The 24,423-nt window shown below is 46.1% G+C and overlaps 1 long non-coding RNA gene across 1 annotated transcript; it reads left to right on the top strand.

Moving 5' to 3' along the window:
- The first annotated feature begins 13,952 nt into the window (after positions 1-13,952).
- Positions 13,953-24,344, top strand: LOC121109644. Its single transcript, XR_005857352.1, has 3 exons — positions 13,953-14,107; positions 23,112-23,173; positions 23,602-24,344. It is a non-coding gene; the product is annotated as an uncharacterized LOC121109644 (long non-coding RNA).
- Positions 24,345-24,423: the final 79 nt, after the last annotated feature.

Here is a 24,423-nt window from a genome sequence, read left to right as displayed (position 1 = left end):
GTGAAGGAAGGTGTCTAAAGCCACACAGTAAGATTTATCCATCACCTCTGGTACGCAGCAACCAACCATAACCTCATAATCCTTCTGGGGACAGAAGTGGTACCCCATGCTTCATCCTGCATGCTGTGAATGGCTTTACTGCCACAATTCGTGTTATTAATTTGAATGTAGTTTAACCACAAATAGCAAATGGAACAAAACAAGTATAGCAAAGAGGCGACGTTCACTGAAAGTAAGCAAGCAAACCAGATGGAAAAGCTTATCTGGGTGGATAAAGTGCAGCACATGGTGTGCCATGTAGCCAATCTGCTGGCATCTGAGCCAGCTCAATCCATGGCTCCTACACAGACCTACCATGGACAAACCAGTTAATTTCTGTATTTCCTATTTAGCTGCATCTAACCACCTGCAACGCTACGGGTCGGTGCTTCCATGGTCTAGGGCAGAATCTTGCTGATAGTTCATCATATGCACTTCAGGCAGAGGCCTTGGCCAAGACTCTACAGGAGTATGAACAGATAAACAACAGAAGGGGGTTTGTTTCTCCTAAATAGAAAGGGCTTTGTTTCCCCCTTAGGTGCCTGTGCCAGTGTGTAGCACTGTTGCACGACTCAGTCTGTAGAGTCTGGATGCCATAGGAAATCAGATGGGGAATACCAGGGATGATATGCAGGGAGAAGGCAGTCTGGGCTAAAAGAAAGTTACACATCTCTGCTATTCTTGTCTCTTTAAACCAACAGATTGCAAGTCTCTTTTTACGCGAGCTTTCAACTCTCCTTCAGGAGGAAACCAAGAGATGTAAACATTTTTTGCTTTAAGCAGCATTTGGCGAGGACATCAATTAATGAAGAACAGTGCTATTAAAATATTTAACTATAAATATAATGCAAACATCCGAGCACAGGTGCAGTAAATCACAGTTCTCTTTAAAATGCATGTACTTGCTAATAAACAGATTATCCTTTTTCTTTAAAGATCAATCCAAATATATCTCGTATGTAGCAGTAGGTATTAGACTGAGCTCATGTTCTCAAGACCCAAATCCTGCAATATCATGGATTTTCTACCTAGCCAATGTGCTAAATCAGTGCTATCAAAATATGATAATGACTTCTAAAACAGGAGGATGTTAAATGCTAATAGCCAACATGTGGCCCAATGGGCCGCAGCTTCCTAAAATAGCTGCAGCCTCCAAGGGAAGTAAATGATGAGCAGATAGCAGAATTTTGCGTTGAGTTTCTAACTCCTGGCCTCTAAGCAATCTCAATCAGTGATGTTTTCTGATCTGGTTAAATACATATTTTTTGTTCATAGTAAAACCATCACAGAACATCAGAATAGCTCAGTGCAGTTAAGTGGAACAGCTCTAAAGAGGATATCAGTGTTACTTGAAATTTGCTGGACTTAACTGGTCTGGTATTTCATGTGAGAGGGCCAGAACTCTTGTTTACTACCATGTTATTTTCTTTTTCTGAATTTAGGTTCTCTCTTTGGTACTGTTCCTATCTCATATTTGCCCAGACCTACTTCCCACTGTGCTGAACCCAACATTTGAGAAGAATATATATATATGTATATATACATGTTTTAAATGATATCAGAATTATCAGAATTATATTAATGAAAGACTTTTTGCAGCTTCTTTTGTGAACCACCAGTGCATATTTAGACTGCTCTTTTGGTAACCAGCTGGAACATCTAGTCCATTTGGATAGCGATAGGACAGGGGGGAATGGTCTTAAACTGAGACAGGGCAGGTTTAGGTTGGATATTAGGAGGAAGTTTTTCACACAGAGGGTGGTGACGCACTGAACAGGTTGCCCAAGGAGGCTGTGAATGCCCCATCCCTGCAGGCATTCAAGGCCAGGCTGGATGTGGCTCTGGGCAGCCTGGTCTGGTGGTTGGCGACCCTGCACATGGCAGGGGGTTGGAACTGGATGAGCATTGTGGTCCTTTTCAACCCAGGCCATTCTGTGATATTCTATGATTCTATGTGTGTCCAACCTTTTGGCTTGCCTGGGCCACACTGAGTGAAGAGGGATTGTCTTGGGCTGCACATAAAGCACATAATGAAGTTAATGTATGTAAGAACACAACTTCTTTTTTATATATTTTTATTACAACATGAAATAAAGAGAGCAACAAAACCATAAAACTGGTGGGATATTTGACCTTGTTTTAGTGAACCTAATGCATCATTCTGGTTCGATGGCAGTAGTTGCAGTTCTTTGTGAGTTCTCAAGGTGTTTGTCAGAGATTTTTTATGAAATTTTACTCTTTCTGTGCTTCCTCCTCCAAAATAGTTGTTCACAAATATACATATGGCCAAAAAGGCCTTAGGTTGGACAAGTCAGCTCTAGCAGTGAATCGTAAAGTACAGGACATCTTTTATCTATTTGAAGCACTACTATTTTAGTTTGTAGAACAGTTTATTCTCCAAAAGAGCAGTGATGCATTGGCACAGACTGCTCAGGGAGGTGGTGGGGTACCATCCCTGGAGGTGTTCAAGAACCATGGAGATGTGGCACTGAGGGACGTGGTTTAATGGGCAATATCCGTGGTAAGTGGATGGTTGAACTAGATGGTCTTAGAGGTCTTTTCCAACCTTAATTATTGTATGACTCTATGATTCTCAGTGTGGGGCAGTATCAAGATTGACCTGAAAGAAATACTGGAAACAGAGATAAGAGTGCACATGGGGACTGTGCAGCATCTCAGTCACGTAAAACTGGCAGAAAGGAGAGCACCCTCGGGGGCACTGTGGAACTGAGCTCCAGCAGCAGCATCCTTTTCCCCAGTTGTATCTGTGGGAGGAGAACAAATCCAGGTTTTATTAACTGTTGTCCAAAAATCACATTCTTTTGCCAGCAAGCTTTCCAACCAGACGCAGGCAGTCTGTAGGAGGGTGTTTGGAAGGGTAGTCTTGCCTAGCAGAGAGGTAACCTTTAATGGTATGAGTGGTGGTGGTGGTGAATGCTGGTAAGAGGGGAGCTCGATGGCTTGCTGTGGAAGGCAGCTGTTTCATGCTCTGTGTGAACAAACCCACGTGTCCAATTAATGTAGCACCAGCCTCGCCTGCACACACCAGTTCACATTTTTTACCTGACATGAAAATAAATGAGTCCACACTCCTATTTAATGCTAACACTCGATTCCTTGTGCTACCAGTGGACTCGGTTTGGAAGAACACAAGGTCACAGTGAAGGGCGTGGGCGTATTGCTCGAAGCGAGCGTCAAACACACGAACCTCCAGAGCACAAAGATGAGAAACCTTGACAAAAGAGATGGAAATAGAAGGAGCACGCTGCAGACAGATCCCACTTCATCTTTACGGATGCAAAGAAATGTCACCTCCGTTCATATATAACAAAGAAAATAATACCCAGGTGAGAACATACACATCTCTTTTCAACAGGCAGTTCTTTACTCTTAATAGTCCCCTTTAACTTGACCTTGATTAATGCAAAATACTTTTCGGGTAAGTGTAGATGGTCACAAGATGGCCTGGGTTAAATTCCTAAGTGTCTGTAATACATACCATCCTGGGGTCCTACCCTGAGCCATCTGGAAGCTGATTGCTGCAGAAGCTACTTGCAAACAGTATATTAAATGGCTGAGCAAAACTATTCTTCATCGAGGGAAGGAAATGCCAATGGAAAGACAAGCAGGCAAAGATGTGATACCAACCTGTTGTTCCCAGAAGTAAAATTATATTTCTTTAAAATCCCCCTGGTTTAGGCAGTGGCTGTGCCTTCCTCCTGTAGTAACCCAATGTTCCCTGTTGTCACCTCTGTCCAGCTGGCTCTGCTGGGTAGAGACCTACAGAGAAGATACAGCTGACTACATATATAGCACGAGATGCCCATGGTTGATACGACTGAGGCACTCCATGAGCTCATCCCACTTTTTTCTGGCTTCTGTGCTGAAAAGGCCACATAGGGAGAAGATAAACCCCATGAACCCAGTGAGGATCTTGCGGAGGGATCTCTCCATGGTTTTGAAGTCCCATTCACCCCACAGCAGCAAGCTACAGCCTTAGACTGGGTTGTCCACAACCTGGGCATACTTCTGTGAAGTCGGTCCCCCATCCTCTTACATGTTGCTTTAATATATCTGTCCTCTGCAACATTTTGGCTCGTTTTGAAGAAGGAATGCTTTCCAAATATGATAAGAAATGCCCCACAAGTCAAGTACATCTTGGGCTCTTCCCTTCAGGTCCCTCTCTCTAGCAGACACTAATGGGTCCAATCCCCCTGCCCAGGGCTCCCATCCACATTAGTCTGGTCTCATCACTCAGGACTGCATTGGCTCTCCCTTCCCTCTCTTTCAGCAGGAGTTTCTCATTTGTATTTTGTTAGCATTGCAGGATTGCCTATTTATGAGTTTTTTAAGCACTCTTCATAGTGTGGTGTTTAGCAGCTCCTCTCTTAAACAGTCCCTTGGTGTCTCCATAGTTTTGTGGCCCCAGAGCTGCTTTCACAGTGCTTAATGTGAAAGACTCTCTGCCTCTTGTCACACCCAGTGAGGACACTGAACCATAAACCTAGCACAGTTTTCTCCAAGGGCATCAGCACAGTGAAAGATGACTTCTGTCCCTAAAGCCCCACTTATGCAGCACTGCTGTGGTCACACAGGGACTCTGCTGCCATGCATGACCTAGGCAACCCTATGGCTCTGAGGTCACTTGCAGAAATGGCTTTGAGCAGAGAAGCATTGGTGGAGTCCTTTCGGTCTTCAGTACAAACCGGGATGGCCAGAGAGCCACCCGAAGGCTCTCCTGGAGGCTTTACACACCAAATGCCTTTGGTATCCTGGGACGTTTTGTTGTATTAAGGCACACTAGTCAATGAGCTAGAAATGCAAAATTACCTTTACTTCTTATGTGTTCATTCCTTGTGCACATTAGCAGGAAATTCTTTCTCTTCACTGCACTGCAGTCCTTCACTGTCCCAGCTGTCCTTTCTGCTTTCCTTTGCTGCACTCTGGCAGTGCAGAGGGGAGTGCTGCTATGAGGCAGCCTGACGAGCTGTCAGGTTTTTAATTCGTGCCTGAAAGTTGCAAGTGGAGGCTGGAAGTGTTATTCCCATCAGCTGAACTGACATAGCACCACAACGATAAACCCTTCCACCAGATGGAGCAGGAAGGGGATTATTTTCAACCAGATTTCAGGCCTGACCTCCCACATGGCAAGTTGCAGAAGCCTTTGCCCCTGTGTATGACTTGCCCTAGGATGTGTGCTTCTCAGTGATCAAACGACCCTCACAATGCAGCACCACGAGGCTACCTGCCTTTACACTGAAAGTAGCAGTTGTCCATGCTAACGCATCCCTCTAATGCCTGTAGGCAGAAAACACCACAGGAACAGACCCTGTGAGATGAGTTTCCCCACACAGCAGTGGGATTTGCCCAGAAGGATGTGAGAGGGACTGGGTTTATCTGCCCCTCCTGCACAGTGACACTGCAGAAAAACACTGCAGGACTTTCCTAGGGGAGGGAGGGAGGCAAGTCAAGCCAGCAGTGGGGTTCAGCATGTATTTCCTGTGCACACATACACATCTACTACATGTATACACCATATATGTATACACCATATATATCTATACAAGGCAGCCACGTGCATCAGCACAGACAGAAAACACAGCACTCACAAGTACAAACAGCTACAGTCACCTCACTCTGTTCCTCCTCTTGCAAATCAGGGTGGAATTCTGCCAGTGCAATATGTATATGCACACATATACATACAAACAGTGTAATGCGTATATATTTGTATATACACTTAATGCAGTACACACACACAGTGTGGATTCTTTCAGTAACTGAGCTTAGTCATTTGGATTGCAATAGCTGGTTCTTGGAACCCAGCCTCCTATTGCTGACACCTGGTCCAGACCCACGGCCATCCCAAGGTCCTGTTGGGTCCAAATAGTGGAGGGAATGGAGTGTCTGTAAGTCATCTCCTGGAGGGCTGTAGGTCTCAGCCAGCTGCCGGAGAGACCACTTGAATGTGTGTGGATGTGTGCACAACTGTTGGAAGTACACACTGAGCATCACAACTGACTGAACCTGGGAATACGGAGATGCAGCCACCTCCCATCCATCCATCCCAAAGCACTTTGAGCTCTCCCTTTCCCTGCCTTTGGTACGACTCCTAAACATCCCAAGATAAGTCTTGCACAATCCCAAGATGCTTTTTCCCTGCATCCCATAACAAACCCTGTGCTCCTCCAGGCAGTATCTCTTCTCTCTCGATCTGACTCATGGTGACTGGTGTCATCCCCAGACAGTGGGCTGAGCATCCTGCGATAGCACAGGAGCTCCCTAGCACTGATGGAGCAACTGGGAATCCCTTGGCTTCCTCTTACACAGCCTTTGTGTTTACGGTAGTTAACCCTTCATTGCACAACAAAACAATGAAGCTCCAACATGGCCCCCCACAGAATGGTTTGGTTGTGTAACCACAAACACGAAGCCAGAAGTCAGTCCCAAAAAGATGCAGAGAATGTTAACTCAAGTCCAACAGCAAGGTCAAAACCCACAAGAATCACAGAATCATAGAATCATAGAATGTTGATCATCCAGTTGATCATTCACAATGATCATTCAGTTTCAACCCCCCCACTATGTGCAGGGTCGCCAACCAGCAGACCAGGCTGCCCAGAGCCACATCCAGCTTGGCCTTGAATGCCTCCAGGGAGAACATCCCAGAACATTCCAAGTTGCTCCTCAAGCAGATGGACCTCCATTAGCCTCAAAAATTTGGAGGAAAGTTAATGGGGATGCATTACTGATTCTTCATTTGGTGTATTATTGGTTTTGGTAAAGACTTGGCTTTGTCTTTGCATAGTTCTGGGCAGTCTTGGTCTCAACACAACTAATAAAGTGTCATGATGACTGCTGTAAGACAGAATCACAGAATCCTTAAGGACCAACCATGTAGTCCAACCATCACCCCATGCTGGGATCAGTTGATGCCAAAATAGAAGGGCTGCTTCTCTCTCTTCTCCCAGGATCTCGTTCTCCTTTGAGACTCTCTGATTGAAAATTATCCCGGAGAACTAATTGGAACAGCACAGAAGCAAGAATTCTATCATGAATCCTCCTGAGAGCTGACTTCCAGCATGGGTGCCCTTTTCTTTGTAATCCGTGCGTACCTCAGCATTAGCTGTGACATGAAGGAATGGGCACACTAAATAAAGTCACCAAGACTCTGTTTGTTGGCTAGTCTTTGTCTGGAGCTCAGTTAGGTAGTAAGCACCTGGGACCTAAGCCAGTGGCATATGCTACCTTCCTCCTCAGCTTGGAAGAGGTGTTGCCACTCGACCAATGCCTGTTGCACAGCTGGAGATACCCATGAAGGCTGGCTTGGGGACTGTGAGAGAGAGTTGCCTCCCTGGTTGTTGAAGGGCAAAGTCTTTTTATGCATCCTCATGTAGGTCCCACCAGTAATCTATGGATTCTTTTAATGTCATGCAAATTAGACAGTTATTCATCCCTGGAGATGCCTCGGGGAAAGGCTGTTATTGCAGTGGAAAGGTGAGAGAGAGCATTTGGCATTTATCTGGATGACACAACGTCACTGATACAGCACATTCCCCAGGGGCACTGGAAAAGCTTCCTTGACAAAAAGAAGAGAAGCAAGTGAAACCTTTGCAAACACCAGCTCTGTCACCAGCCTGCCGTCTGCCCTACGCCGACAGCACCATCCAACTCCTTCTACACCTCATGCTGGCAGGGCTCTGAGCAGCGAGGAGGATGGAGCCCCTACATTCACAGATCACCACTGTAAGGCTCCCCAGATCAGCGCGTATGCAAAAAGGCAGTCTGCCGTGTGCTCACCACTTGCTTCCAAGGATGGGGAAGAAGGATTGCCATAAGTGCCAGCAGCAAGGCAGTGTATATATCCTCCAGACATTTGTCAGTTGTAAGGCTGCCAGAAACACCTCCGCCGCTCCATCTGTCACTAAGAACATTTTAAGACTGTGACCGTGTCCCTCATCCCGGGAAGGATATTGGAGGAGAAAATGGGTTCTGAGGCAGAAAGGTCTTAAAAGCCATGTTTTACACAAACACTGGAAGCGCAACCAGCTCAGCACTTCATGCCTGGCTTTGTGCTTGAAAGCAGCCTGCCCTGGCAGCGAATTCATTCCGTACTGCCTGTTCCTGATGGTTGATGTTTAGTAGGGTGCTTCAAGGCTTTTATTAATCCTCCGTTTGCTTACCGTGCCAGATGCTGACAGTTCATTACAAATAGCTTGCCCATGTTGAGGACAGGGCATTTCAAGAAGTCATGAAGGCACCTTTGATAATAAACCCTCAGCACAGGAGATGCAAATTTCTTGCTCAGAAAGCACTTGCTTGTAGAGCTCTCATCGCTGTGCTGTATCAGAGGTCCTCGGTGTCTGCTGCATGTCTCTTCCTGGAACATGACTTGAGAACAGTGAAAAAGTGCTTAAATTACGCGTCAGCAGTCACACAGATGGTCTCTGTCAGACCAGGAGCTGCCTGCAGCCTGCTTCCCTCTCACCTGCTCCATGGCAGTGAGACAGCGATGCTGTGCCTATAAGAAGGATCTTGTTTTTAGTTCAGTGTAGCATATGAGCTCAGCCTCCTCCCTGCACACAGCACAGATGGAAAAGGCTGGGAAGCATTCCTGCTCAGAGGGTTTTTCCAACCCAAGGACAGCATCCTAAACACAGATAGCACAGCACACTTCTGCTGTGAGAAAGAGATTGGTTCTGTAATGTCAGCAAAGAAAATAAATAGCATGGCAAGGTGAGGTGACCGGCTCATACGCAGCATGGAATCACAGAACCTTTAAGGTTGGAAAAGACCTCTAAGATCTAATCCAACCATCCATCTACCACCAATATTGTCCATTAAACCACATCCTTCAGGACGGCACCCCCATGGTTCTGAAACATCTCCAGGGCAGTGACTCCACCACCTCCCTCAGCAGCCTGTGCCAATGCACTGCCACTCTTTCTGAGAAGAACTTGATCCTGACATCCAACCTGAACCTCCCCTGGCACGACTTGAGACCATCACCTCTCATTCTACTTCAGTTACCTGGGAGCAGGTGTTGCCTGCAAACTTACCGAGGGTGTGCTCAATTTCCTCATCCAAGTCATCAACAGAAATGCAAAGCAAGACGGGCCCTGATACTGACCCCTGGGGAGCATCACTTGTGACCAGGAATGCATTAAAGACGACCCTCCCAAACACATGTGGATGCAGTGGAGGTGCAGTGGTAAGCAGCAAGAGGATACACAGCCACAAACCAGAGACTGAGAGAAGCTAACTCAATGTCTTCTTCGATTTGCACCAAAGGCCTCTCACAAGGGCAATGCGGAAGGAGTGAGCAAAGCAATAGGATGGGCCCAACGTTGTGTCCATCTGGTTTGTGTTGTTCTGAAATGTGTTTGCAATCAGTGGTTGAGTCAGGGATGAGACACCAGCCAACTTCAGGGAGGCACACAAAGAGATCTGACTGACACGAGCACCAGCCCTGCACAAGTGAGCAGTCTAAGCACGTTGCCATTCATGGGGTTTTACTGCATGCCTTTACCAGCAAAGCATCCAGCCTCTGGCTCTAGGGACCAGGTAACATGTGCAAAATAAACTGCTACGGCGCTGAAGCAGAGATATCAGTCATTGCCACTTTCAGCACTCGTTGTTGTTAAGTGGTCCCAAATGGCACCATAGCCCTTGCATGAATCCACTGGAAGAGTCACTTTTGGGGAGGAATGGCTCTGGGAATTGCACAGATCCCAGCGTATATACGTTGTTTTTGGTGGGAACACTGTGTTGTGAGAACAGTGATGCGATGTCAGCTCTCTCAGTCGTGAGCCTGAAGGGGAGAAAACACCAATATCCTCAAGAATGTACATTCATAGAATCATAGATTCATTAAGGTTGGGAAAGACCTCTAAGATCGTATAGTCCAGCTGTCTACTTACCAATACTGCCCAATGAACAGGTGCCTGCTCAGAAGGCTGGGCCTAAAATCAGCAGTGCCAAAGGAAAAGCAAATTGCCCATTCTGCTGGCACCTAAAATAATCAGAATTGGATTTTATATAATGTTATCAACAGCTTAAAAGTTTATGCCTGTTCACACACAACACATGCACATTCACTGCGCACAACGTGACGGTTTATGGGTGTATATATATTCATAAAATGTTTGGAAAGCCTGTTGTGTTTTGGTTTGCTCATGGTTCTTTTACACAGCTGGAGCCAGGGGAACATGCGTCCTTTTGAAGGAACCTGAGGAGCCCCATGTCAGCTCCAGATGTTTTAAGTCCACCATTTAGCATGGGCTTACGGGCTTCCTCACAGTACCAAAGTGAGTGGTAGGGAACACATCTGCAGGCTAGACGTGCATCGCCATCACAGCCCATCCATTGCCAGCTGATTTTGAGACTGAAAGCAGTAACTTCAGCTCTGGATTTGTACGACTTTAAAAATGAGGGATTGCTGCAGATAGGTCTATTGTTGTAAAGGACGGTGTTTCTTTACTCGGAAGGTATTTCTTTTTCTTCCTTGAGTATATATAACCCTCGGTGACGTTTTTATGACTTGGCATTTGCTGAAAGACAGTCAGCAGACACAGTTGCATGTATTCCGAAGGGTCTCGTTAGAACTCATTCCTTCTCTACGCAGCTTTAATGAGGCTAAAACCATGGTATCTATTGGCTATATCCACGCAATCGAATATAGTAAGAGGATTCTCTGACATCAGGAAGCCCACTGGGGACATTTGTTGATATTTCTCCTGTTTTATGGGATGGACAGCGAGATAAACCTGACAGAGCGAGACTGGGAGCAACCAATCTGTTGAGAGAAGCTTTCAGTGTTGAATCTGGGTCAGGATATGGATGGTCCCCATCCCCTTCTATCGAGACTACTGCCCTTTGCTGACCCCGTGGCCATTCTCAGTGCTGAGCAGTGAGAGATTACCACGGATGAAGTTTTCCTACAAAAACTCCTACTCAAGTTATCTTAAACGAGCACATGTGGATGGAACTGGCAGATGAAATGCGGGTCTGAGCCAGCAGCAAGGCAGACAGCATCACCTCCAGCCCTCAGTGCCCCCAGGGGTGGGTTACCTCACAGGAGCTGTGCCTTTTTCTTCCACCATACATGGGGATCCATGCCAGATAGCCAGGAACAAGACCTCACACGCCTCTTCTAGCAGGTGGGATATGGAGATATGGAGATTTGGAGAACTATCTGGAGCTGGTGTGATCACTGCCACAGCCTGACATGTCACTGAAGTGCCAGGAGCAGGCACGTTGCCCAAAACATCATTAACTTTACAGCCAGTTCGTTTTCAATACAATTCCTTCCTGCTGAACTGTAATTTATTTCTGATAACAACAACTTCATTTCACGAAATGGCTTTTTTAATACTTCTAACTATTAAAAAAAAAGGGTTTTGCCATATGTCACTCCTCATTGTCAGCTCAGCAGTGGATTACCCTAATTTGGGCTTAAGCTTCCAGGGCATGAACCTCCAGGGCTTAAGTATGGGTATGTGCTAATGACCTGACGGTTTACTTGAACAATAGAGATTTATGAGAGTAAAGAAGAGAATTACATTTCTGTGTGCTCTCAATAATCTGTAGGATTGAGGACTTTTTTTTTTTGCCACAGCATCCATCACTGACAAGCACTGGAGAGCTGGAAATGAAGCATACGGTAATAATAATCGCAGTGTAATGACCTCCTGGCTGAGCTGAGCATCTGTTTTGCTTTCAGCTCAGCTAGTGACAACTTTCTGCTCTTAAACACAAATTCATCTGACTAAATATAGGCATCTCTAAGGGAGCAGGGTCTCTGAGCTAGTCCTCCTGGGCTGCCTGGACTGTGGAGTACAGGGCCTAGTCATGAATCTGTGTGTCCCAGGGCTCAGATGCCTCTTGTCTTGCATTTTCCCGTGTCTCCCATGGGTTTATCCTGTGGTCTGGCCCCAGGCAAGAGAACTGGGGGCTCCCCTGGGCTCCCATTCCAATCCAGATATCACACACTCTGGTATCACTCGCATGCCCATGAGCAAGAAGTCTTTATAGCAGAGCCCTCTTTCCCAACCAATCTATGCAGTAGGTACTCAGCTCTTTCCCAAACTGACCCATCCAATACCTTTTCCCCCGGATTCTCCCTCAGAATGCCTGGATGGGTTGTGGAGCCTTCGTCCTTGTAGGTATTCAAAAGCTATTCAAATACATGGTGCTGGGACAAGCTCTCAGAGGCCATTGGTTGAGCAAGGAGGGGAATGTCTGAGAGTGACAAAGTCAGAAGCCCACATGAACAAGATGACATCCAAAGGTCCCTTCCAACCCCAGCTATTCTGTCACTACCCCCTTGTCTCAGGAAAAAGAGAGCCCCAGGAGCACTCTTCCTGTGGTTTCCAGTCCCTACTATAGAGGAGAGGCAATGCCCACCCCTTGCTCTCACCCAATTCCAGTTGAAGTACTCATGTTTTGAGGACCTCAGATCCCCTTTATCACGAGCATAGCTTGTCTTGTTTTGATATACATCTAAAACAGGAAAGATAAAGATTGCTCTAGAGATGTCTTCTGTCCGATCCCTCTAAAAGGAGGATGGACAGTTTGATTTAGGTGTCTAAGGCTACATGGATCAGACTGCAGTTTTCCTGCAAAGCTGACACAAGACTTAGGTTAATGTGTGGTTGGTAAGCGTGCAAGGCTGCAGGCTGCATACAAGGATGGCACAAGTGGATGCCCCCTCCCTGGAAGCATTCAAGGCCAGGCTGGAAGGGGCTGTGAGCAGCCTGGTCTAGAGGGAGGTGTCCCTGCCTATAGCAGGGGGTTGGAACTGGATGATCCTAAGGGTCCCGTCCAAGCCAAACCATTCTATGATTCTATGATTCTATAAGTCCTGCTTGCTGCTCTTCCCTCTGGGATGCAGGAATAAGTTTGCACTAAAACATAACACCCAAACTGCTGTTTTGCAGTGGGTCAGATGATGAAATGTGAGTGCAATCTGCCACAGCGAGGCTGGGCTGTGCTCCGCATGGGGTGAGCTGTGCTGTTCAGCACACCAGGACATCTCTCCTGTGAGCACTTTGACTCCGATATCTGCCAGGAATAAACACTCAGAAAAGTATGTTTAAAGCTGATTTGTAAGTGGCAACTTAAGTTCTTTATCGCTATCCTGAAGAGTAGGATATTTCATTATTTTCAAGGAGGCTTTATCTTTCCCTTCTTGATTCTATTGAAATGCCGTGACTGCAGGATGTGCTGAGATACAAAATGAAGTAGAATAAAGGCTGTCAGGCAGGTTTCTTAAATGCAGATTTATTAGAAACTGTGATTACTTCTCAATATTGCATAATAAGATGAATCTGAGAAGTGGAGCAGGAATAACGTGGAAGCACTTCAATGGAATATTTGTGATCCACGTAATGGAGTTCTAAAAACAGCTTGATCTCCATCTTCTCATCGTGGCCTGACAAAACAACTGGAGGACTGTAAGGAAAGTACTACAAACAGGTCAAGGTTTAGCTGTTGCCTTGGGACCATTTAAACACCACAGAATAAATGACTTTCTCCACCAGGTCCAAACTGTGTAACCAGGCTGTAATAAGAAAGAGACTGTAATGGGGCAGCCTACCACAACTTGTCTTGATCTAAACAGGAAGAGGCAATAAAACCTTGTTAATTCTTTTCCCTTCACTTTAACATATGTCTCCCATTGGTTCGTACTACATACCAATTAAATTATAGCTTGGTCTTGGAGAGGCTGCTTTTGGGTCACTTCATCATGTTGGGAAATGGGATTCCACCAAGAAAGTTCTACCAAAGAGCTATGCCAGGGGACAACACTGAGATGATAAAGGTGATGTCTGTGAGCAGAGCTATCAGTGTTTGGAATCCAGGGCTCAGATGTGCAAGAAGACATCATAATGGGAGAAAAAACAACTGTAGTCTGTTGTAAAGCTTGCTCCTTTTGGTGGCTGTCCTCCCCCTGTCCCAGGTCCTGTCAGCTGGAATAGACAGAGCCATTATCTCCCCTGGCGTGATGTCCCCTGAAAGGTAGAAGGAAACTGTGAAGGCAAATGGGACATCAAAAAGGCAGTATCAGGTAATGTCCTCTGATAGAGATAGCTATTGTTAGAACACTTAGAGCAATTTTGGAAGCAAGTATCCTGTCACCAAAGTGAGGAAAATGGGCTTTTTCTTAGGGAAACACAACTCAGTGTCTGCACAAAAAGCAGACCTGATGAAAGATGGTGAGTAAAAACAAAACCTGATCTCAGGACCAGCATTACAAGAAGAGAGCTGGGAACGTAGCTGGGAGCAGCACAGCTGGTTACCAAAACCACTGTAAAGGCAGAAGCCCTGCAACACACCAGTGTCTGGCTCCTTTTACACCGTGATGTGTGCTGAGTGCACAGCTCCACGTCTGGGGGAATGTCTGAGAGTGACAAAGTCAGAAGCTCACATGCATGGGCGAGTGGAGGTAGGGATGCCTGCATATGTACAGCTTGGCTATGCCACCAGAAATACGGCACTAGCCTGGATATAGAGGCAATGTTTAATCCAAAGGGGCAGGAAGGAATTATTCCTGGGTGTCTGGAGTCAGGGAATAAAACTCAGAAAGGGAACTCAGTGCTGAATGTCAAGAAGCACAGTATGGGACTTTGCTACAGCTGCTGTTGGTAAGTCAACACTTACGTGAGTGCGAAGTGCTCACGCTCTTGACGCAGAACAAAGAGAATAGAGAATCCTTTTGGGCACTGTTGGAGTGACAGTGAGCGACACAGAAGGGACCAACTGACAGGTCTGAAACTTTTTTTATTCTTTTATTCTTCTTCTGTGCATATTTTGTGAAAACACTTCTGCTAAAGAGCAGTTAAAAATGGCAAAAAGCCTGAAAAGGAGCAGGATGTAGCAGTCTGGAGCCCTAACCACAGGCAATGACCACCAGCACCGGAATGGAAAATTAAGGGCATGGGAGAGGCAAGCAGCAGTATTCACACTGGGCCCCGGAGAGGTTCCTGTGAGAACTGGGTGAAGGCGTTGGGACATTTTCCATGGGTTGAAATCTACTTTTAGTTTACAACTCAGAAATTTCTTCTCTGTGAAACTGAGCAACTTGGTGGTGTGAGTGGAAGGTGCTGAGAACTCTTCTTGATGATGATGATGGCTCTGCCACCAACCCACGTGAAGGAGAAAAGCTTTCTGCCTGCACCCAAGTGCCAAAGGAGCTCTTACAGAGAGAAGAGCAGGAGATGTCCATGGGTTACGTGAGAGCGGCACAGACCTGAACAGGAATTCCACAGGGGAGCAATGACTTTGTTAAAAGCACTGGGGAGGAACGATGAGCAAAGTTATATGGACTCTCTGCAGCTTACAGACAAAACCTTAAGCTGTTATTAGTAGGGAAGGCTGTGTAGACTCAGACGATCCCATCTACCATAGGTCTACCCCAAAAAGCCCAGTTCTACTCTTTCCTCTATGGGAAATGCTGTTCTGTCTCCCTCACTCACATTTTGCCAATGCAGTTGTCTGAGATATAATTCAAACCATAGTCACAATCATAACCATCTTCTTTGCTCTTGCCCTTAGCACAAAGCATTATGTGTAATCAAAAATTCATTCCTTTCTTATGTATTCCTATACGTATATGTATACTTAAGAGGAAAATGAGAAGCTCCTATAAATACCAGGTCTCTATTAGTCTTCATTCTGTGCTTTCCGACATCTTTCAGCAGATGTAAATGGCTAAAAATTAACCGTGCTTGTCTGGTCCAACAAATGACCTTTCATTTTGGCTCCAGGCACGGAGCCAGAGTCTGATCGCTTCTGGAGGCGGCTTAGCCGAGATAAGTCATGCTTCCAAGTGGCACCATTTCAAAAGAAGTTATGTTTTACGAGACCTCAGGTCAATTTTTCATTTTTTTTTTTTCCACGTGTGACTTAGAAATATAGATTGAGAAGATCGATGGCACAAATGTGCCAGGTCCCCAAAACCCAGTGCTATCAGTAAGAGTCAAGACCCTTTGGAGACTGAGCCCTGTGAGTACTGATATTCCAGGGCTTTGACCCACCAGCCGGACTCTGCACATCAGCTGCTCAACAGCAGCTGTCTGTATGCCCAGGCAAAGCACCATGTGGCAAACAGAAGGCAATTTATCCCTTAGGGGAATAAAAATCTTCTTTTCGCTCCCGTCTCCTAAAAGGTAAAAGCAAACACAGTTACTGAGCAGCTGATGAACAATTGCATTTGCAGGGGAGCTTTGAGGCTCAGTGCTGACATCATAATTAAAAATAAGGTCTTTCCTCTTCAAAGCTTTATCCAAGACTGAAATGCATGAATTGAATGGATTCAGTGTGAGAGGTCTTAAAATTCCTCACAAATACTAGATGTCAGCTGTGGGAGAGATTCACTTCTGTGTTATGTCAACATGTGCGTTTTGGGAAGCCTTTTCAGCATGCTTTCTGCACTGCCTTTTGTTTCAATATTGCTTCTCTTTGGCCTGTTTGAGGAAATGAAGTCACATCTTTGAAATGTATAGAAAAGAGATGTACACCATGATCCATGATGGATTAATTAAGAGGTCGGTGACTTGGGAGGACCTCTTGGTTCGCTGGGAATAAACTACTGCTGAATCTCCGTGCTCACCTGTGTGACTTAAAACTCCTAAAGTTGTATACAGAGACACTTGGCCAGTGGCAGAATCACCAATCAGTGAGAGTTTGGATCCATGACGGGAAGAAGGAGTGGGTAATTCCACTTTGTGGCCCAGAGTGTCCCTTATGGGGCACAGAAAAGTGCAATCCTCATTCCTCTTTCTCTTTACTTACTTGGCAGAACTCGGATTACGAAGTTGCAAATTGATCTTGCTGATGTGAACGAAGATGTCCCATCATAACAAAAAGCACGATAACAAAGGCAGTGAGTGGAAACCCTCAAGAGACTATTGAGAATACAAGGATGTGGCAATGAAAGTGCAGCAATGCCAAACTAGGAGTGTGTATTGGCAGCAGATGACTTACACCAGGGTACTTCTTCATCTTCCTCTGAGAGAGTGCTGGGATAATTGAGTACGACATTACCAGGAGGTTCATTGGCAGCCCTTTATCTTACTACTAAGGATGCAAAGTTCTTGCAGCACTGAGCACAAAAGCCCGCTACCACTCAGCACAAGTACTCATCTGCAAACCAGGTCCTACATTATAGCAGCATTCAGCTGCTTGAACAGACACTGAGTGCATCAGACACATCTGGGGTACCTTTACAGCGGTTGCTACAGAAGGGTTCGAGTCTCCCATAGATCTGGTGTCGTCTCATAGAGTCATAGAATCATTGTGAGTTGGAAGGGACCTTTAAAAGTCACCTGCTCCCCTGCAATGAACAGGGACACCCACAGCTCCATCAGGTGCTCAGAGCCCTGTCCAGCCTGACCTTGAGTGTCTCCAGGGATGGGGATGACCAACACCTCCCTGAACAATCTGTGCCAGCGCCTCATGACCCTTACTGTAAGCAACCTCTTCCTTATATCCAGTCTAAATATTCCCTCTTTTAGTATGAAACCATTTCCCTTGTCCTATCTGCTTGCTGCTGTGCAGATGCTTCAAACGTCTCAAACACGAGGTGTCTTTTCAGCCCTTCAGCTGGGGCCCTGGTTTCACACCCATGGAAGACCATGGCTGAAGGTCTTTCATTTTCCATCTGAAAAAAACAACCATGTTAAACATGTGGAACTCTCCAGCACATTGTTAATGTGAGCCATGGAGTCCACAACAGAAACAGACCACAAGAATAATGTGTACTGCCTTTCTCTGGAATACAACAGTTTAAATACAGATCCCCCTTTTATATCTTTCCTCGGTGCTTTGCATTTGTTTTAAAAACAAAGACGGAGCCTGTAAAATGTTTCTCTGTTGCCGTGCCAGTACTTGCAAAACCAAGATCAATTCTACACGATGGATTGCAATTGTGATCTCAGCTGAATAACAGGTAGAGACACGTCCCTCCGAACACCTTGTTTTACGTAATTACATCAGACACACTGAAAGATTGGTACTTTTAAGTAATTCTCAATCTTGAATCAGATCAGAAGTGCTTTGAGAAAAGCAAACAAAGGGCGCTTCTCAAGGCAGGGACTGGAAAAATAGCTCCACTCCCAGTCCTCTTCAAAACCACAGCGAAAGGCCCAAAGCTGAACATTTTGTTTGTTTGTTTGCTTTTACCTAAAAAGGAAAAGCCAGCGTGTCTCTGAGGTCCAATAAGATCTTTTATTCAGAGCAGATGAGAGCTGGAGAGCAGAGATGCAATGGAAGTTGGGCAAGCTATGGCTGGCGATGGTGGTCACCTCTGGTACCTTGCAAGACAACTGCACGTGTGATTGCTCTGACCCTTCTGTTCTTCTATGCCATGACCAGACAATGTAATCCAGAAGACTTTCTGTATGACCTAGGAGGCTTGTTTGTTTTCTAGATTATCACAGTTAAAGCCTGTGCTCCCAAGGCAGTTCCCGTAGGCTCCGTGATTTACTGCTTGGGATGACACTTGCCAGGTTGGGGAAAAAAGGTTTTTTTTCCAAATCTCTGTGTGACTCCTGGTTTTATAGAGCTGAAGCAAAGTTGCTCCAGCTTCAGTTGCTTTGTGTTTTAGTTATCACTGAGTTTTATGACTGCAGAATGTTTTCCCGTTTATTAGCTGCTCTGCCTGGAATGCAGCGTTGGGTGATTTATGACAACACCCCTCTGTAACTGCTGATGTGTTGTTTGTCCAGAGATGAAAGACTGGGAGTGAGCAGAATGGGGTCCAGCTCTGTCGCAAGACCCAGAACAGCCCCAGTCTTTGGAGGAGCAATACTCTTTCGTGAAGTACACAGAACTATGACAGTTTCTACCAGCACTGGCTTCTGCCCTGCTTCTTCTCACATCTGAAAGAAGTGCCCATTTCACTGCTATGGTCTTGGCAGATAGATAGCAGGGCGATGGCTGAGCCATTCCCCAGACAGCATTAAAGTGTCTGATGGGAGCTCTGAAGGCTCAGCTTTCATCTACAAGTCCACATTGTGCAACGCACGTCTTTAGCTGTCTATGGCTTGAGAGCCTCAAAGCAACATTTTGGCATGCATTGCTTGCAAAATCCAATTAATTCAGGCTGATGCTGGGGTACCTTTAGCCATTTGACCAAGGGACATCTCACCCCCACCTGTACCTGCAGCTGGCACTGCCTGGCATGAGGATTTCCAGCTGAGGGATGAAGCTGGGCTGGAAGCAAGCCAGATCCTTTCCCCCATCGCTTCTTCCACTTGGCATACGTAAGCTGCAATTCTAATGAGACCAAAGTTTCCTTTTGAGAAAGGGGCATTGATCTCAGCCAGTCCCACTGCATCCATTAATTTCTAAAAAACAGATGAAGCTGAGCTCCTTTTTTCAGCCAATCCTTTCACATTAACAGCAGCGCACGCACAGCCTTTGCTGGTGCTTTTTTCCCCTCTAATTGTCCTACCTAGGGGTTGACCAATCTGTTGGTTTATATTTCCTGTGTTCATACTCTGCTGGGAGCGGCAGGCAACCATTTTACAGTGCGTTTTGTCTCTCTGCTGGAAGAACTGGGCAGCTTCTGACAGCCCTCCAACACACTGGGGAAGCAGGTTACCTTGCTCAGTGGCAAAGAAATAGCAATTATCTGTGGTTCGAGCTGCAGGCAGAAATGATAAATAAATACAGAACATTGAAAACAGGCAAAAAAACCCAACCCTATGGGCTTATGGAAAACTCTTCCTTAAATAGGAGCAGATTGGTAGAAGAGTGCCATCTCCCTTGAGTGCTAAAGAGATAGCGCAGCTTGGAGGCCGTAATTCCTTCTGAAGGAAAAACGCCTTGTGATTGTGATAATGGAGTGTGTCACACAGTGAGTATTTCGTCTGTGAGTGCTGCATGAGAAATCATGAAAACCATTTGCCTCTATGCCTGATCCCAGCACGCCCTCTCCTTGCACAGACTGGAGGAAGAGGAAAGCTGCGCTGCATCCTTATAGGGTGGAAACCCACCCCAGTACCACTGGGGCATGACTGAGCCTGATGCCATTTCACTGATGACAACCTCATTGCCACGGGAGCAATTTGGGCTTTTCATAGGTGCCAGTTCATCCACTGCAAAATTAAGGAGTTAAGTTCCATACTGCCACTTAAGAGTAAGGACTTTTGTTATGGCACTGCTAAACTCAGCTCCTAGGACGGAGATTGTTGGTTTTTCCATGCTTTCCTTCTCAGCAGTGTAAGATAGCAGCAACCCTCCCTCAGCACACAATTGTCCCAGGGTCCCTACAGAGCAGCAGCCTGATGGCTTCATTCCTTGGCACAGCTGAGCTCCTCCTGGCAGCTCTGTTGGGACCTCTGGGGAGAATTGGCTCCCACCAGCCCTTCAAACACTGGGACACAAAAAAAGACCATGGCCCCGAAGAAGCTGTTTGTGGTATTAATACTCCTTTAGGAGGACATTAGAGCAGTTATCTCCCCTGGAAATTAGATGTGTCTACAAGGATCTCCTATAATTTTGAGGGTATGGGCTCTTCTCAGGCTGTATGGGGCACTGAGCACCTGATGGAGCTGTGGGTTTCCCTGTTCATTGCAGGGGGGTTGGGCTATATGGCCTTTCAGGGTCCTTTCCAACTCAAACAACTCTATGATTCTATCCCCTGGTCTCCACTTCTCTCCTCACGTGCAGATTAAATAGGACGGATATCATTAAACATACACGGATGCTTCCTTTAAGCACAGGTGAGCATGGAGAGAGTAAAGTAGAGGGATGAATTTCTTCTTAAGTATTCTCATTTGACAACTGCCAAATGCTGTACACACTACCTGTGGGCAGGGACCCCAGATAGCAGCAACCAGCCCTACTGGGAGCCAACAAAGAGAATGAAACCCATCAATCCGCAGTGTGCTCCGAAGCAGATGCTGGCAAACAGCAGAGCTACATACGTTGCTGTGTAAGTGCTCTGATTTGGTATCTCAGGCTGGTGATGATGGAGCAGTGATGGGAGCAGTTATCAAATCAGCGTTTCAGACAATGAAGAAGCGTGGAAGCGTTTTACTGAAGAGGGAGATTTAACCCTGGGCCAATTCCTTCCAGCAGGAAAGGGTTTGATGGGCAGAGGTGTCCAATGGCAAGAAGTCATGGATGCTCAGCAGCGTTAGGGGAGCTGCATTGCTGAGACAGAAGTGGCCTCCTATATATAGTGCAGGACGTCGACTGAATTTGCCATTTCCTGCAATGGAAAGAAGCTCTCTTTCTCAATATACCACTGAGAGAAGCTCAGCACGCTAATTTAATCAGGAGGGAAATTACAGGCAATATTAGGCCTAAAATGAAATCTTGGCCTCACTGAAGTCAGTGGAAATTTTGCCACTAATTGAAAAGGAGATTTTACTCCCTGCATTTGCACAGAGGTGACGGGAAAGCGAGAAGCAGTGGAGAAACTCAGTAAAGTCTTGTGGGGTCTCATGTGAATTTAGCTAGTTAGGAAATGCCATCAAGAGCAGGAGGTGATAGCCCCTCTGCACTCAGCTCTGGGGAGGCTGCACCTCAGTGATGTGTTTGGTGTTGGGCTCCTCACCACAAGAAGACATGGAGGCCCTGCAGTGTGTCCAGAGAAGGGGAATGGAGCTGTGAGGGGTCTGTAGCACAAGTTTTATGAGGGGTGGCTGAGGGAGATGGGGCTGTTCAGTGTGGAGAAGAGGCTCAGGGAGACTTCAGTGCTCTCTACAGCTGCCTGAGAGGAGGTTGGGGTGAGGTGGGGGTCGGCCTCTGCTCCCAGGTAACAGCGATAGGATGAGAGGTGATGGCCTGAAGTTGGACCAAGGGAGAACATGCAAACACATAGCCACAGTCTCTACGTCAGTTTGCATCTTCAAGAGTTCCCGTATTAAGGATATCATCTTAGAACGTAATAGCCCTTCATGGATCTTTTTTTTTTCCACGAACTTTCCAGTCCTGTTTCAAATCTGTGTTAATTTTTAACAACCACCACACCTTGCAGCTTAAATACGTTTGCTGATGGAAAGCAACGTGTGAAACTCTTGCATTGTATACCAATGGTCCTGCACTGGCATCAGGCATCCAGTGCAGACATGAGAGGTGACAGATGCATCATTTTGCAAAGAGATCTCACTTAACACCAAAGCGAGCAGCTCTGCACAGAATTACTGCAGCTATGTCAGATCCTAGAGCAATAACATCACTGTGTGATACGGTTCCTGACCTAGAGCCAACTCCAGGCTATGGGCACGAGGGTTCAGCTCATCCCAGAACAACAGGATCCCTATCCAAAGAGAAAAGTCACCACAGAGATGGAGGAAATATGCATCTCTGGGAGACGGACAGGTCTATTTCAGCCATAACTCACCCCTGGGGGTTGTTTTCCTCATTCGACTGATCAGACATGGAATTAAGGGTGACCACAGTTCTACTTATACAATGAAATCTGGAGTATGCAGCAGCCCCCTGGCAGAAGTTGGCCTAAGAGGAAGGGTTCCTAAGCCTTCTTCCACTCCTCACCATTCCTCCCAAGAGAAAGAAATGTCATAAAATAGAACAGCTCTAGTTAATATTTCAGATCTAGCGAAAATCCTTCAAAACCCAAATTATGGCCCCGCTGACCAAACAGCCTTGATGTGTGGCAATTTTGGTGATGCTCAGAGGGTCACAGAAAGTCCCCCGCTGTCAGGGCTGTCTCTAAGGAGACAAGAAACAAGGCTCTCTCTGCAATCTTTGTTCTTGCAACACGTTAGAAATGAAGATTTTATTTTTACTCCCCTGCAGAGAAGCTCTGATCTAAATAAATTATAGGTGTACATTAAAAGAAAGAACATCCCCTCCCTTCCTGCACCTACGTAAAATTTGCTTAAATAACAAATCTGCATCGAAATAGAAGATGCTGTCATGCCCGACAGATGATCACGGAGCAGCACAACTGCATTAGCAGGAAGACAGTAAACATTTTTGCTCTCCCTTTTAAAGCAAATTATGCCCCGTTAATGCTGCCGTAATAAGGCCAACAATGAAATTACTGGCCCTGCATTGCAAACATCAAAGCTAAACACATTAATTTTCTGTTGCAGCTGTTAGATGTGCCCAGCTCTTCAAACACCATTACCGGGGACTTCGTGAGAGCCTCTTCACGGTGAGTCACCAAATGTATTTTGCCTTCCCTTGAGGTGACTGTTAGAAAGCAGAGTTTGGGGGAAGCTGCTGGGTTTAGGAGAGGTGTCACAGCTTTCTTACGGACCTGCTGCTGCCATCCCCTCCAAGCTTCAAAGCGAAGACGCACCATGGAGGCCATGGGAAGAGGCAGCCACCCAAGTGCTCCATGACCTCGATGAGCTCAGGATTACCAAAGTCCTGGAAAACGAAAGGTCTGAGCAGTCACAGAATAGCAGCTATCTTAAGGCCAAGGCATAACAGTTCTTCATCTCAGACACACACAGAGAGAGGAGTTTCTGAACATTTGAACCGCAGTGCTTATCATTAGGCAATGTTATCGGAGGGGATGGAGCTCAGAGTGCGTGTCCAGGAGAGGCCAACCAAACCACTGCTTCCTTCTCATGGCAGCAACGTGACAGCTCAGGAACACAAACCAGACTTCAGGGATGATCACTTCTGTGAAAGAGCCACGTGGACGGTGCCAGTTCCAGCTGGCATCTTAGGGATCACTTTGGTCCCTTCTCTATCCGGAAGAAATGGTCACACACACGTACATGAGGTGGTTTTGTGACTGAAGTCACCTCTAAAGAACTGGGAAGGGTTTGTAGACCTCTGCACAAAACTGCACTCGTCGCCAAGCTGCTGTGCTGCTGTGGGCTCCTCCTCTGCAGTGTTTGATGGTCTTTTGTGGTTACAAAGATCACAAAGATCCACTGACAGCAACTGCCCTATGCAGAAGGATACTGATCAGTCCTTGAATGAGAAAGCAGTCTGGAAGAAGTCACCAGTAGGAGCCTTGGATACTCAACACTGGCAATTAACAATAAACAAGTAAACTGGGGACCTCCATTCATTCCCTTGTGGTCCACTTTGAATTTGCTTTACTAGCAGAGGGCATGAGGGCAAGACCAAAGATAGAAATGAAGAATAGTAATCCCTCCCCACCTCTCTGAGCCACACTGCTAAAATGACAGAAAGGAACCACTTATGACATTAAACTACAAGCCATTTGGATAACTGCTGCATGGCATCCCCTAAGTATTATGGTCCCGGTGGTACTCTAATTGTGATGGTCACCAGGTGGCATTTCACCCCTTTTGGACACCTTTGATTGCATGTTGCTCTACGACTTCACAATAAATGTGAAATATGACTGCAGAATGCCTTATTCGTTGTCTGTGTGACATTTAAGTACATTGTAAGAGTAGATGGGGGGGCTATGCACAACGC

This window comes from Gallus gallus, chromosome 2, assembly GCF_016699485.2.
Source record: "Gallus gallus isolate bGalGal1 chromosome 2, bGalGal1.mat.broiler.GRCg7b, whole genome shotgun sequence".
Taxonomy (NCBI): domain Eukaryota; kingdom Metazoa; phylum Chordata; class Aves; order Galliformes; family Phasianidae; genus Gallus; species Gallus gallus.
Note: the sequence above shows the minus strand (reverse complement) of the source record. Positions and strands in the feature narration are given on the sequence as shown.